Source organism: Lutra lutra, chromosome 4 (assembly GCF_902655055.1).
Source record: "Lutra lutra chromosome 4, mLutLut1.2, whole genome shotgun sequence".
Lineage (NCBI taxonomy): Eukaryota > Metazoa > Chordata > Mammalia > Carnivora > Mustelidae > Lutra > Lutra lutra.
This window is the reverse complement of record NC_062281.1, coordinates 127,296,572-127,311,718: the sequence shown is the minus strand read 5'-3', so window position 1 is coordinate 127,311,718 and position 15,147 is coordinate 127,296,572. Positions and strand designations below refer to the sequence as shown.

The 15,147-nt window shown below is 37.4% G+C and overlaps 1 pseudogene; it reads left to right on the top strand.

Moving 5' to 3' along the window:
* The first annotated feature begins 12,957 nt into the window (after nt 1-12,957).
* LOC125099115 (putative elongation factor 1-alpha-like 3) lies at nt 12,958-14,616 on the top strand (annotated as a pseudogene).
* The last annotated feature ends 531 nt before the right edge of the window (nt 14,617-15,147 follow it).

Below are 15,147 nucleotides of genomic sequence, written 5' to 3'. Positions count from 1 at the left end.
CACCTTGTCCAAACTTCAGCTTAGGGCTCATTCCTTTTGCCATTTCTGTCACTTCTCCCCTCTCACCCTCTATTCTGGAATAAAATCCCTTCCCTAGCACCTTATCTTATCCTTTTCCTAGTACCAGTCACACCTGATGTAGTTGTATATTATAGTCACTCCTCCCCACCTCCGAGTACTCGGTAAGTTCCTTGATGGCAAAATTTACGTGCGTTTTCCTTGTGTTTAGTATAGTGCTCAGTAAATATACAAGGAGCAAATTAATCCCATCTCTTCTCAGCTTTTGTTCTCTGCATGGTCCGATTCTCCCAGATGAAACAGTCAATGTTTTGGATTAGTTTCTTGCATTTTACTGTCACTTTCCAAATAAGTCTGGGTCATGGAAGATTTACTTAATGCAGGAAATGAATAGAATAAATGTGTACATAGATTGCATGCCGTGGTAATTAAATCATTAGTGCTGAACACTAGTATTTAGACTAGAGCACGTTAACATATGTTTTTATTTGTCAGAAGCAATAAGTAAAGATGAAACCTAGTAATTACAGACTGTGAATAAAAGGAGTTTTCCGGGTGGTCTTGTATAAATCTTGAAGAAAGGAAAGCAAAAGTCAAATGTTCACTAGTATTTCTCCTGACTTCTTTATTAAATGTAATAGTGACCTTCTGATATTCGGTGCTGCTTTTAAAAATCGAACTGGTAGTATTTTTTTATGTGTAATAATACTGTCTCAGATATTCATCAATGGTTTTGTTCTCTTTTGTTGACTCCCTCTTCTACGTTCTCATCCTTGTCCTTCTCTGCTTTCTAATGACCTGTTCCCCACTCTGATATCCTCAGTCACCCTCTCTTAGCCTCTCTTTCCCAGTCACCTTCTACAAGCCAGGCACCTCCTGCTATCCCCCTTTGCCCCTCCTGCACTGAATAAAAGGAGATTGATGTGGTGAAATGTTTATGTGGAAATGTAATACATCGTTACTTTCACGTATTTTTAAATGTATCAATCTTGAACCTGTTAGGAAAATACCAGTATTGCTCATGATATTTTAGTACTGCATGAAAAGAATAGGGAAATATTTAGTGTCATTTTTTCTTTGGTATTAAAATCAACAGCCTTATCCAAAGGACAGGTGTGGTTATGGCTACAGAGTTGTATTCTGTAGTGGGACTGAGTAGCCACTCATTCTTTCCTACAGCCAGAAACGAATATCCCACTTACCAAACAGATACCTGGTTACTATTGCAGTAGATTGGATTTTCAATATTGAGATATATGTTTTATAGTGATGGAAATATCTTGCCCTGTTTAGGACTTCCCTAAGTAATGAACAAATTATCATTTTCATTTTTAAAATAAAGGGAAATTGTTTGATAGTTCAGCTCTGGTGGGTGAGGAGAAAACTTATCACATGAACTACGTAACAGACAATAGAGAAGTTTTTCATCTGGTACATTGAAATGCTCTTCTAGTACGACCCTCTCAGACTCTGCATATTCTAACAGTATTCCTCATAGACAGGGATGGGCGAATTTAGGGTATGAGCATCTAATACTAACCTCATCTTAACCATTCTAAACCCAATCCTACTGAGAAAATAAGAGAATTTTCCCTTTCTAAATCTCTAAAATATGGCTTCCTCCTTGTGACTGGGAAGGCTGTACCTCCCTTTGACTGCATGTTACCACTCAGCTTTGAGGAGCACCAAAGCTCAGGGTGTAGAGAAAGTGGAGTGTAAACTCCATCCGCTCATTGCACAGACACAGTTTTCTCCTGGCCCACTCGGTGATTTAACAATTTCTAGCTCAATACATTATAAATCACACATGACATCTCTTCTAAGATTGCAGTATCAGGGTGTGAGTTTGGGCCTCGGAGGAGAATTGTAAGGAGAGCAAAAAGTTGTGAGCTGTGGACCTGAACAGCTGCTTGGTGGTGGCAATGGCAGCTGTTACGAAGAAATGCCTTTCCCCCCAATGTGCTTCTCTTGCTCTCCTGTCCCCTTTCTTGTCAATAGCCAGTCAACATTTATTGATTGTGCAGAGGCTAAGGGCTAATTCTTCTGGGTAAGCTTATCCATCTGCCCCTTTTCTTTTGGCTTACATTGTCTCTCCAGGGTTTTATTTTGTTTTTATAAACATCTTTCTATCTGCCTGCTCCTTCTCACCATATGGCAATTCTGATATATATCTTTCTTGTTGGAGGAGCAATGTGAGACAACAGGAGAAAAGAGGTCCCTAATGGAAAAAAAGGGGAAAAAAAGATTTAGAACACTTACCAAAGGAGTGTATAGTTTAATAAGTGCTGCTTTCTTCAGCATGATTTTAATCACATTATGATTAAACATTTTCTTCCAAAACAAGGAAGACTGATTTCCATAAATACAAATGTTGTCTACGACCAATGTCTCTAAGTTCTTTCTTACCTGTCAACGTGAAGCAATTCAGGCATCTTCCCCCACTACCCTAATAAAACTCTTCTTGCCTAAATCCCACAAATGACCCCCACATCACACCTCTAAAGAGTATTTTTCAATTCTCATCTTACTTGATTCCTCAGTAGCATTCAAGTCATTCAGGAGCATTCAGTCTTTCATGAAATATCCCATGGTTCCCACGACTTCACGCTCCTGGATTCCACTGCCCCCCACCACGGCCCACTCTGTGACCAGCCCTTCTCATCTCTTTCCACAGCAGCGTCATTGCCTCCAAGTTCATTTCCCAGAGCATCTCCCTCACTGAAGTCTTCTCTGGTTACACCTGTCTCTAACTGAGCTCATCCAGCACCACATCTTTAAATACCATCTATTGGCTTACAATTCCCCAAATTCCATGTCTAGCTAAGATTCCTGTTTTTGAGCAGCAGTCTTTTCTATCAGACTGCTTTCTTGACAGCTCCATGTGGTTTTAATGTGAATAAAACCAAACTCAAACAACTCCAACATCCTTTCTTTGCTCAGTTTTCTTATTTTGGGGGAAATATCAAAAACATCAAAGTCCTTCTTGATTCATTTTCCTTCAATCCCTATGTGAAAACTTCAGTAGTAAGTCACTATTGCCTCCTAGGTACATCACATATCACTTTTTCTCCCCATTGTTTGCTGTTACCACTCTAGTATATACACTATTTTCTCTGGATTAGAAGATGGCAACAGTTTCCTAAGTTGTCTTTGCCATTCTTACCCTTGCCATTTTGTTATTTATATAACATTTATATATTTATATTTATAAAAGCTATATTTATATTTATCATATTTATATATATTTCTATATTATACATAATATATATTTATATTTACTATATTTATATTTATATATAAACATTTATATTTATATTTATATTTATAAAAGCTATAATGAGCTTTTACATTTCAAGCCCTGAGGATGTCACTATCTGGTTCATAATCCTTCAGAAGTCTCCTACTGCACTTGCAATAAAATCCACTGTTCTTAACTCACCTCCAAGTTCCTGAGGGATCCAGCCCCCTGACCTCATTCTTACCTTGTGGCCAGCCCAGCAGACTCACTTGCCATTCTTCATATGGGCTGTTTCCTCCAGCTGGAAGCTTCTCCCCTCAACTCTTCACTTTCAGCTTCTTCTCATCCTCTACATGCCATGTGCAATGCCAGTTCCCCAGAGGGGCTGTTCTTGACAATCACATCTGCATTAGATTCTCACCCATCCTCTTCTAGTCTCTATCATTTTATCCTATTCTTTTCCTTCATAGAACTCATCACAACATGCGTGTGTGTTTGTGTGCTCTCTTGTTTAAGGCTGTACTTACAGCTAAAATGCACTCACTCAACCTTGCAATGGAAGTTTTGTTTGGTGACAAAAAAGGAAAAACATGTAGTTTAGGGTACATTAATTAATTTATTCCTCATCATCAGTTAACTGTAAAACATTCCATCAATAATACTAGTGATCATTTTAATAACAATAGAAACACCAATAACAATAGCAAACATTTATATAGGTCTTATTTGAGTTGAGTGCTACTGTAAGCTCTCTTAGCATATTATCTCCTTCAATGTGCATATGAAGTAGGTATTAGCCTCCTACTGCTGACTAGGAAACCAAGGCACATGAAGCTTTAAGTGACTTGTTGAAGACCATCATGCCCTGAAGTGGAAGAGCCTGTTTTTAATCTGACACTTGGGCCCTAGAAGCTGGGGCTTTTAAGTACTACCCCAAACTACAAGTTATCGCAGGACTATAAACTATAATGAAAAATTGATTTTGCTTTCATGGAACTTATAGTTTGTTGTGTTCTCTTCAAGCCCAGAAACCAGAATTTTTGCTTCCATTTTTAAATACAGTGGAGACTATGTCTATATTATGTCACACATTCAATACTATTTTTATGGCTGTTGGTAATTTCTTATTGATTACATAGTTAATATAATTTTACATTTATGATACCAAGACCACATCTTATTTTCAAACTTCATTAAAATAATGAAGAACATATACCACAATAAGCATTTCTAGAGAATTTAATACTTTCATCCTTAATTTAATCCTATAAGAGGATGATATATGTTTCATTTAAGGTTTTAATTATCAGGAGAAAAAAATTCTTTTTTTTTTTTTAAAGATTTTATTTATTTGACAGAGAGAGATCACAAGTAGGCAGAGAGGCAGACAGAAAGAGAGAGAGGAGGAAGCAGGCTCCCTGCAGAGCAGAGAGCCCGATGCGGGGCTCGATCCCAGGACCCTGGGATCATGACCTGAGCCGAAGGCAGAGGCTTTAACCCACTGAGCCACCCAGGCGCCCCAGGAGAAAAAAATTCTTATATTTCATTATTCCAAAGACCTATGAAGCAGTTTTTACCACATGAGAACCCAGGTCTCCTCTAAGAATCAGTAAGGAAGAGATTGTTTCCTGGTTCTACATAATGCATGGCTAAATTATTATTCATAAAGTCATTCAGGAAAACCTTACGTCTGACAGTATGAGCATGTAGACTGTAAAATAACAAATATGACTCTATTTCACAGGCTAACAGGACTAGTCCATTCTGCAATTTAACCAAGGACATTAGATAGGTTTAAGTCTTTTGGACCTAAGTAAAGAAAGACAATGCATTAAAACCTCTGCAAGCTACCCTTCAGACATTTAAATATGGCATCCCTGTCATCTGTTAGAGTGGATGTAACTATAATTCCCCAGCTGCAGTAAACATTTAAATATGTTGGTTTTCTGCTCCCAGAGGTTTTCCAAGCTGCTCTGTCAAATCTGTTAATGTAGAAAAATGAAGTCAAGAAGAAAAACTTAAAAGACCTGAGAGCAAGTCTGAGATGGAGGAGAAAAGACAGGAGTAAGAATGAGAGTGATTAAAGATCCATTTATCATCATCCACAAAACTGGAGTCTTCCCATACAAGGAAATAGAATGGAAATGTTCCTTAAATTGGGAAAAATATGCTACTCATTATGCATAGATCCCAAGAGAAGTGATTTTACATATTGACACTGCTTCACAATACCACCCCTTTCTTCCAGTGATTAATATTAGAAAATGTATTTTTAAGCTCAGAGAGGTTCTTGGGAATACAGAGACATTTAAAGATAAGTTGTGATTGGTGAAGAGGACATTAAGGATTAATTAATATTAGTTTATTTGAAAAGTCTTGGTTGTGGCTGTACCAGTCTTCCTGCACAATTAACATGATCAGTTTATTTTATTAATAAAATAATAACCTCCTATATGATTCTCCATATCTGACCCCACCTACCGACCGCTACTGTGGAAATTTAAATCCTATCCCTTATAGTGAAGAGAGCTCATGAGTCAGACTCAGAAGCTGTAGTTTTCAATCCCATCGCTGCTCCTTTTAACGGTTTGATCTGAGCTGAGCACTTAATTTCATGAAGCATCCGTTTCCTTACTTGGAAAATGGCCTACTTCCTTCGCAGAAGAGACTCTGAAATATGTGAAAGCACAGACATTTGGTAGGCCCGCAAAACGTGTTACCATTTCTTTCTTCCTTTTTTGCTTCCAAACCTTGGAAACAATTCTGGTCTTAGAGTAGTAAACATTAAGGAGAGTGACATATTTTTATAGTACTCTCCGTCCAATCATTCTGAGTGTTGCTTTACTTACAGTTTCCCATTTAATTATTAAAATAACCACTAAAGTAGTTATTACTTTTTCTAAGTTATATATCATAAGAGTAAGACTCCAACAGTTTTACTAACTAGGCCATTTATTTATCTAACAGTCTTTGCGGAGTGTTTACTCTGTTCTAGGCATTAAGCTAAGAACTCCAGACACAAAAATGATTGTATAGGGTTCTGCCCTCCATGAAATTCCAGTTTGGAAGAGAGAAAGACAAAAGGCAATACACAACATTAATACACTCTACTCGTTGCCAAGGCAGTAGAGGCAAAGCCTTCTGGTTCTTTGACTACAGTGTCTTAGTTTCAGTAATGGGAAGTTAACCTTACTCTCACCCACTTTTATAGTATAACTGGGATCCTATGTTTTTTCCCCCCTGGAACTCACCCCACAGTGAGAGATTTATCTTCTCAGGATAATATATGACCCCAAAACATAGTGCCACACTTTCACTAGAGCCCATCACATGGTTTTGCCTCTTTCCTTGGACTAATCCACTCAATGTAAATAGACCTCGAGAACTTTCTATGTGCCAGACCTTATGCTATATGCTGAGGATAAAATATTTTCATAAGGATAAATAAAAATATATTGCTGCTCTTGAGAAGGTTAGACTATAGTAAGGAAAGACTGCCATTGAACAGAAAAGAGTAAAATACTGTAGATTCTAGGATGGAGGTCTGCAAAAGAAAGCAGTGAAATGCAAATAAAGCATGGACTACATTGTGTGCTTGGTGTCAGGTTGAGTTAAAATGAAAGTTGAAGAGTTCAGTTTCAGTATGTTGTAAGTGAGTGGGTTGTGGCACAAGGAAGGGCCATCCGCAGAAGGATGTATTTAGACCTTGAGCTTAGGGGAAACATTTTGCTTAAAGATAGATCTCTTCAGAGTCAAATACATACAAATATCACATGAAGCCATGAAAACTGGATGACCCCAGAGAGAATGTTTAGAATGAAAGGAGAGAAGATCTAAAATATGGCAGAACTTGGAGGATCAGCAGAATTAAGGAACAAGAAGGGGTAAACAAGGACATAGATGCCAGTCCTTGCAAAAGACATCCTCACCTATAATTGGGAGATAAGACCATCATTCCTGAGATCCTTGCAAGCAGCAATACAACATAACTACATGCCAGAAAAGACTTGAATAAAATATGTTCACAATACTGTCAAGAAAACTTACTGAATTCACATCCTAATCAGGATATTTTTATAAGATTTTTAATTAGAGCAAGAATAAATTAAGAATAAAAAAAATGAAAGAAATGTCCCTTGAGAGATGAATAAAGAGAATGTGGTGTATATACACAGGAGTATTACTCAGCCCTGTGAAAGAGAGAAATCCAGCAATTTGTGAAAACATTGATGAAGCTGGAGGGCATTTTATTAAGTGAAATAAGGCAGAGAAAGACAAATACTGTATACTTTCACTTTTATGATGGTGGAATCTAAACAAAACCAAAAACATATAAGAAACAAACAAACAGGGGGGCCTGGGTGGCTCAGTCATTGAGTGTCTGCCTTCAACTCAGGTCATGATCTCAGGGTCCTGGGATCAAACCCTGCCTTGGGCTCCCTGCTCAGCGAGAAGTCTGCTTCTCCCTCTCCTACTCCCTCTGCTTCTCCCTCTCCCACTCCCCCTGCTTCTCCCTCTCCCACTCCCCCTGCTTGTGTTCCCTCTCTGGCTGTGTAGCTCTCTGCTAAACAAACAAACAAACAAACAAACAAATAAATAAATAAATAAAATCTTTAAAACAAACAAACAAACAAGCAAAATGCTAAATTCATAGAAACAGAGAATACCATGGTGGTTGTCACAGGCTAGGGGGAGGGACAAATGAGGAGCTGTAAGTCAAAGCATACAGATTTTCAGTTATAAGAATAAATTCTGAAGACCTAATGTCCAGCATGATGAGTAGCATGATATTGTAGACTTGAAAAGTGGCTGAGAAAGCACTGTTGCCACACCAAAAAGAGAGAGAGAGAGAACTATGTGAGGAGGTGGCTATGCTGATTAGCTTGATCTTGGTAATCATTCCACATGCATATGTATATCAAATCATCACATTGTACACATAAAATATATACAGCTATATTTGTCAATTATTTCTCAACAAAGTTAAAAAAAAAAAGGAAATAATGGAATAAACCCATGAACTCCAGACCCCAACTCATGTATTAATGTTCCACAAGAGCCTTAGTTTATATGTTAAATAGTGGTGTTTTAGGTCAAGGTAATATCTTCAAAAGTTTTATAAATATTACTAATTCATCTAGCTATATAATTCAATAGCTGTTATCATTTTAGCACCTTTCTCATACAATTAACCTTTTTTTTCTTTCAAACCATCAACATTTTCTAATACCATAGTGATTGCTGATCTGTTTAATAACTATTCTCAATTTATTTGGAATAAATATGTTAATCTTTAAAAAAGATGCATTGTATTTCTTATCTTTCAGTAATTAAAACAAATCATCTAATAGCTATATGTGTATATATATGTATAATATGTATATATATGTGTATATATATATATATATATACACACACACACATATACGTATGTTTAATTTGGAAACATATTGCTAAGGGAAAAAATGTTCTTGTTTCAACCTTTTTATCAAGATGTTGCCTTTGATGGGGCGCCTGGGTGGCTCAGTGGGTTAAGCTGCTGCCTTCGGCTCAGGTCATGATCTCAGGGTCCTGGGATCGAGCCCCGCATCGGGCTCTCTGCTCAGCAGGGAGCCTGCTTCCTCCTCTCTCTCTGCCTGCCTCTCTGTCTGCTTGTGATCTCTCTCTGTCAAATAAATAAATAAAATCTTAAAAAAAAAAAAAAAGATGTTGCCTTTGAGAGAGAGTTATGGGAAAGAGGATAGTAGGGGTTTTGAAGATTGCTTAATGCAGCAGTTCCTAGAATGTGATACTCAGATAATAAGCACCAAAGGATAGTATCAGGGGAGAGTTGGGGTGAAACACAATTTGTGGTCAACAGAAGTTTGGAAAACTCTTTGTTAAATTATGTTAAAGCGAGTTCTTTACTGCAGGACTTCTCAGAGCCTTCAAACAGGGTTTGTTTTCATGGCAAATACTTTAGGAAAAAATCACTTTACACACACTGATCAAAAGACCAAAAGAGATAAATGACAGAACATAGCAGAGATCAACATGGTTGTGACAAGGAGGGCCATGGTTAGGGACTGACTTCATTACTCAAGTCAGGAAAAATGAAAAGCAGGAACAGAATGAAAACCCTTGCTCAGGTATACACCTGGAAAGAAAGAAAAAGGGAGGTGAAGGTAAATTTTTGTGCATCACAAATAGGGCGTACCTCTGACTTACTGGACATTTGCTACTTGCTTCACCAAAATTTCCCTTGGAGTCTGCTTCCTTTTCAAAGTAGAAGGACATGGTATCTTGTTGGCCACTGTATCTCTAACATGTAGAACAGTGTCTATCACAGAAAAAGTGCTCAAAAATCATTTATGGAATAGAGCAAATAGTAATTTAATAACGGTAGAACCATAAGAATAGTGAAAATTCCATTATATGGAAACTTTCCAATGGTTGACCCACATGCAGAAACCAAGAGTTCCAGGTGTTTCCTAATCTTGTCTCTATTCTGAGAGATTACGCTTAAGGGGTTCCCCACAGGAAAAGTTTGCAAAACCTTGGCAGCTTGCCACAGCACATGAAGGCACAATCAAGGGTGGCTATTAATAGGAAAACAATACAATTTGAAGGGAGGCTGACTGTCCTTTGTGCAGTTTCTAATGTTTATTATAAACCTAACCTTAAAACTTGGATTTTTTTTTTCATGAACACCTCACATTTGTAAAATAGTTTACAAGTCTCTTCAAAAGTGACTCTTTTAATCCTGAAAAAAAAAAAAAAAGTGACAGCCCATCGTAGGAAGAGAGAAATTAAAGTGGATAAGATGAATGATTTTCCCAAGGTCACAACATTATTTTATGGAAGATCTAAGATTAGAACCTAACTTTTCCATCTTTTATTCCTTACAACACACAGAAGAGTAAACACGAATTCCTTCTGGTTTAAGAAATCCCCTTACTTGTAATGGAATGGAAACTTCCTTTTAAAAATAACCTCTATAAAAAAATTTAAAAAAGAAGTCTACATGACTAATTCTCCTAAAATAATAAAACAATTATAAGACCACATAAAAGTCATCTAAAAAGCTGGGTGAAGAGAAGATCAAAGATGCTTATGTAAGGACAAGATAGAAGCTAAGCTTCAAAATTCAAAGCTTTTGTGAGCTCTAATCATTTCGCTTGCATTCATAAAATCTTAAACATTTTCTCTCTACTTTTTGATGTATAATATTCAATCGATTGTAATGGAATATAAGTGGATAGTACTTGTAATGGTCCCTGAGCATGAAAGTGAAAACCATGGCACGTGCACAGCACTGCCACCTAGAGGAAAGTGGGCCCTTTTCTGCCAGTCCAGATACTTTCAGAGAAAAGAGAACCGGCCTGGGGTTGGTTCCATTGTTATTCTCCTCCTTCTAAGTTATTTAAAATAGAAAAATTTTGGATTTTCCTCTTCTCCATTCTAAAGTCAAAGGCAATGACTAGATCTACTGCTAGGAAATCTGTGTATGTTTCCTTTTCAATGGATTTATAAATTCCATTATGTTAATATCAAAAATATATAACAGATTTAGAAGGGATAAAGTATCCTGCTGGGACTTCCTAGGGAGGGGCATTTTTCCAGTTTATTGAGACTTTGAATTATCAGTGGGGCTAAAGCTTCATGACTGACCCTCTTCTTATGCTATTACCAGTGCAGAGAGTTGGCATTAAAACTCCATGTGATTAAAAAATTCATAAGTCCTTTAAAATTATACATACTGACAGATAAAAAGAATATAGGAATATTCACAAACTAGTTAGCTAGTGAATTGTGAGCTTTTAACAGGAAAAGAAAATCAAAGGCAGCATCTTTTCAAAGTATTGGTTGTATCTAACCACTTTCTTTCAATTTTTCTGGTGTATATTTATGAGATTAAATGTATTGAAGAGCAGTGAGGTGTGGTGGTCTTCAAACAGTTAAACAGCACACTCCTGTTGAGAAAACACTTTGTTGTAAGCAAAATAGCTTTTAATCCTAAACTTTATAAATGGGTGGGGATGTGTGCATGTGGGAGGTGAGCTTTGATGGCGAAAAATGGGAAAAGACAGAAGAAAGAAAATTTAAGTAATAGCAGAGGGGGTACATAGTAGCACTCAGACTAGAAGATACTCATTTTCTACCCTTAAATGCAAGGAAGACCATAAAAGTTTTTGCCTTTGAAGCCCAGAAAATTTTCACAAAGAATATTGGGTTTTTACAGAGAACAAAGATAGTCACATCTCCTAAATTTCCCTCTGTGAAATGTTTATTTAGCAGCAATTAGGAATAGACATCAAAATAGTTTCTAAGTTGTGAATAGTTTAGGCAGAACCTATCTGCATTTATGTGACTGTACAGCGAACCATCGCTAAGAACATTCTGTAGATATTATATCTCCCTTGTCACAAAGAAATGATTGGTCCATCATGTCCCACCATAGGATCAAGAACTAGAACATTTAAATAAGAGAACATACAGAGAAAGATAGTGGATGAAAAAGACAAGAAGAGAAATATGATCCAGTCAGTCACCAGAATAATGAAGGATGGTAATCAACATTAAATCAACATTAAAATCAACATTAAAAGTAATAGTAGTTGTTGGACATATTATTTATAATTGCATATATATGTGTGGTATTCCATAGTGGATATTCAGCTCACCTTGAGTAATCCCTTGGGTGTGTCTTTTAAAAGCTCCTATTTGACGAAAGTTCTACCAAAGTTTATTAAAGAAAAGGTGCTGTTTACTAAAGAAAGGGTAGATCTAGCCAACATGTGTATTTTTATCCTGGCACCTTGTGTGAAAAATCACATAAGCATATCACTTCAAGAACGATGTCTAAATAGAGTCTATTATTACTTGAGTGACTTCAGTCCGAAGTACTTTGGGAACTATAAAATGTCACACATTCCTTCATCATAAAGGCAGTGTGCTGCAGGGGAAGTAATTCCTAGCTCTACAGGAGAAGTCTTGACTCCCAGTTCTGCCACTCATTGACCAGCTATGTCTCTATGGTAAGGTCATTTGTAATCTGAAACTTTTCTTGGGTGTAAGAAGATAATTATTCTATCTTCTAGGACCACAGAGACTGAAATAATGCCTATGACTATATTTATTTTTCTTACTAACAACATACATAATAATAACTCCTATTTCATAGCACTTGAAAAGCACCTTCAAATACTTGATCCCATTCAGTGCTTACAGCAATCATCTGAAGCAGATTCTCTTGTCTCCATTTTTCTGTTGAGGAAATGAAGTTAAAGAGGTCAGCATATATGTCATGGGATCAGGAAAATGAAGTGCCAGGATTAAAGTTCTAATTTCCTGATATTTTGCACCATTATCTGCCACACTAAATCATTTCATCGTAAATCTTCCCATTTCGTTCTATTTTACAGAGTCAACAAGTGATGTTGGCCATTCCACATGTATTTGTGTAACTCTAGCAATGAGGAAATCCTCACCTTCTGAGGAAATCCATTCCATTGTTCAATACTCTCACTTTTAGAAAGGTCTTTGCCTTGATCAAAACCCACCTCTTCATAACTTCCACTTATTATTTCTTTATTTCTACCCTCTAAAAATGTGCAAAAATAAGTTAAATTATTCTTCAGCTGGCTTCCCCCACCCCCTCCACAATGGGTTTGTTGCCAGAACACAAGTGTCATGAAAACCACGGCTAAACCTAAAACAAAATGGGAAAGGAAAAGACTCATATCAGCATTGTCATCATTGGACACCCATATTTGGACAAGTCTACCACTACTGGTCAACTGATCTACAAGTGTGTGGGATCCACAAAAGAACTACTGAAAAATTTGAGAAGGAGGCTGCTGAGATGGGAAAGGGCTCCTTCAGGCTGGGTCTCACATAAACCTGAAAGCTGAACATGAACATGGTATCACCATTGATATCTTCCTGTGGAAAAATTCCTGTGGGAATTAAAATCAGCAAGTATTATGAGACCATCATTGAAGCTCCAGGACACAGAGACTTTCAAAAACGTGAACACACACACATCTCAGTCTGATTGTGCTGTCCTGATTTTGTTGCTGGTATTGGTGAATTTGAAGCAGATATCTCCAAGAATGGGCGGACCCTCAAGCAAGCCCTTCTGACTTACACAGTAGGTGTAAAACAACTCATTGTTGGTATTAACAAAATGGATTCTACTGAGCCATCCTATAGCCAGAAGAGATACAAGGAAATCATTAAGGAAGTCAGCACCTACATTAAGAAAATTGGCTACAACACCAACACAGTGGCATTTGTGCCAATTTCTGGTTGGAATGGTGACAATATGCTGGAGCCAAGTGCTAACATGCTGCGGTTCAAGGGATGGAAAGTCACCCATAAAGATGGGAATGCCAGTGGAGCAACATTGCTCGAAGCTCTGGATTGCATTCTGCCACCAACTTGTCCAACTGGCAAATACTTGCATCTCCCTCTCCAGGATGTCAGCAAAATTTGTGCTATTGGTACTGTCCCTGTGGGCCGAGTGGAGACTAGTGTTTTTAAACCTGGCATAGTGGTCACCTTTGCTCTAGTCAGTGTTACAACTGAAATAAACTCTGTTGAAATGCACCATCAAGTTTTGAGTGAGGCTTTTCCTGGGGACAATGTGGGCTTCAAGGTCAAGAATGTATCCGTCAAAGATGTTCATTGTGGCAGTGTGACTGATGATGGTAAAAATGACCCACCCATGGAAGCAGCTGGCTTCATGACTCAGGTGATTATCCTGAAACATCCAGGCCACATCAGTGCTGGATATGCACCTGTGCTGGATGGTCACATACCTCACATTGCTTGCAAATTTGCTGAGGTGAAGGAGTAGATTGTGTTCTGGAAAGAAGCTGGAAGACAGTCCCACGTTCTTGAAATCTGGTGATGCCGCCATCTTTGCTATGGTTCCTGGCAAGCCTATGTGTGTTGAGAGCTCTCTGACCGTCCTCCTCTGGGCTGTTTTGCTGTTTGTGACATGAGACTGATGGTTGCTGTGTCATCAAAGCAGTAGACAAAAAAGCAGCTGGAGCTTGCAAGGTCACCAAGTCTGCCCAGAAAGCTCAGAAGGCTAAATGAGTATTATCCCCAATACTTGCCACCTCAGTCTTACTCGGTGGTGGAAAAACGGTCTCAGAACTGTTTGTGTCAATTGGACAAGACTGGTTAATGATTACAAAGCATTGTAAAACTTTCAGAAGGAAAGGAGAATGTTCTGCGGACCATTTGTTTTTCTGTGTGTGTGTGTGGCAATTTTAGGTTATTAGTTTTTAAGATCAGTACTTTTTAATGGAAACTCCTTGACCAAAAATATGTGACAGAATTTTGAGGCCCATTAAAACAAATGTTTAATGAGGAAAAAAAAATCCTTCTTCATTTTGAATGACTTTCAAGTTACTCTACAGACTTTTCTGTTTTCTAGAAACTAGTTTTTTCCAAATAACTCAAGAGTTTTCAGTTTATAGTCTCCTCATCATTATAATTTTCCTAACTGTATAAATATGCTGTCAAAAACACCTTTTTTCTTGTGTCTAGTACAGTAGCTAAAGTATTGAATTTGACTTTATATTTACTTTTCTATCTCTCCTATTAGGTTATGCACTTCTCTATGGGTATAGGGAGGAAGAGAAGAATATTCATAATCAATCATTTTTGTTTGTTTCCCTGAGGAAACATACACAGATCTCGATACATAAAAACCCTTAATCCATGGCATGTTAAATTAGTAAACTGAATATTAATTGAATTTAATGATGTTAAGCAGCATCAAAAATGTTGATATCCAATACTGGAAACTCAGTTTCTGGAATAAAAGAGGCTACAGTTCAACTTGATTGACCATTTATTCAGCTAAATGCCATGGTACAACAAAGGACTCTTGCTAT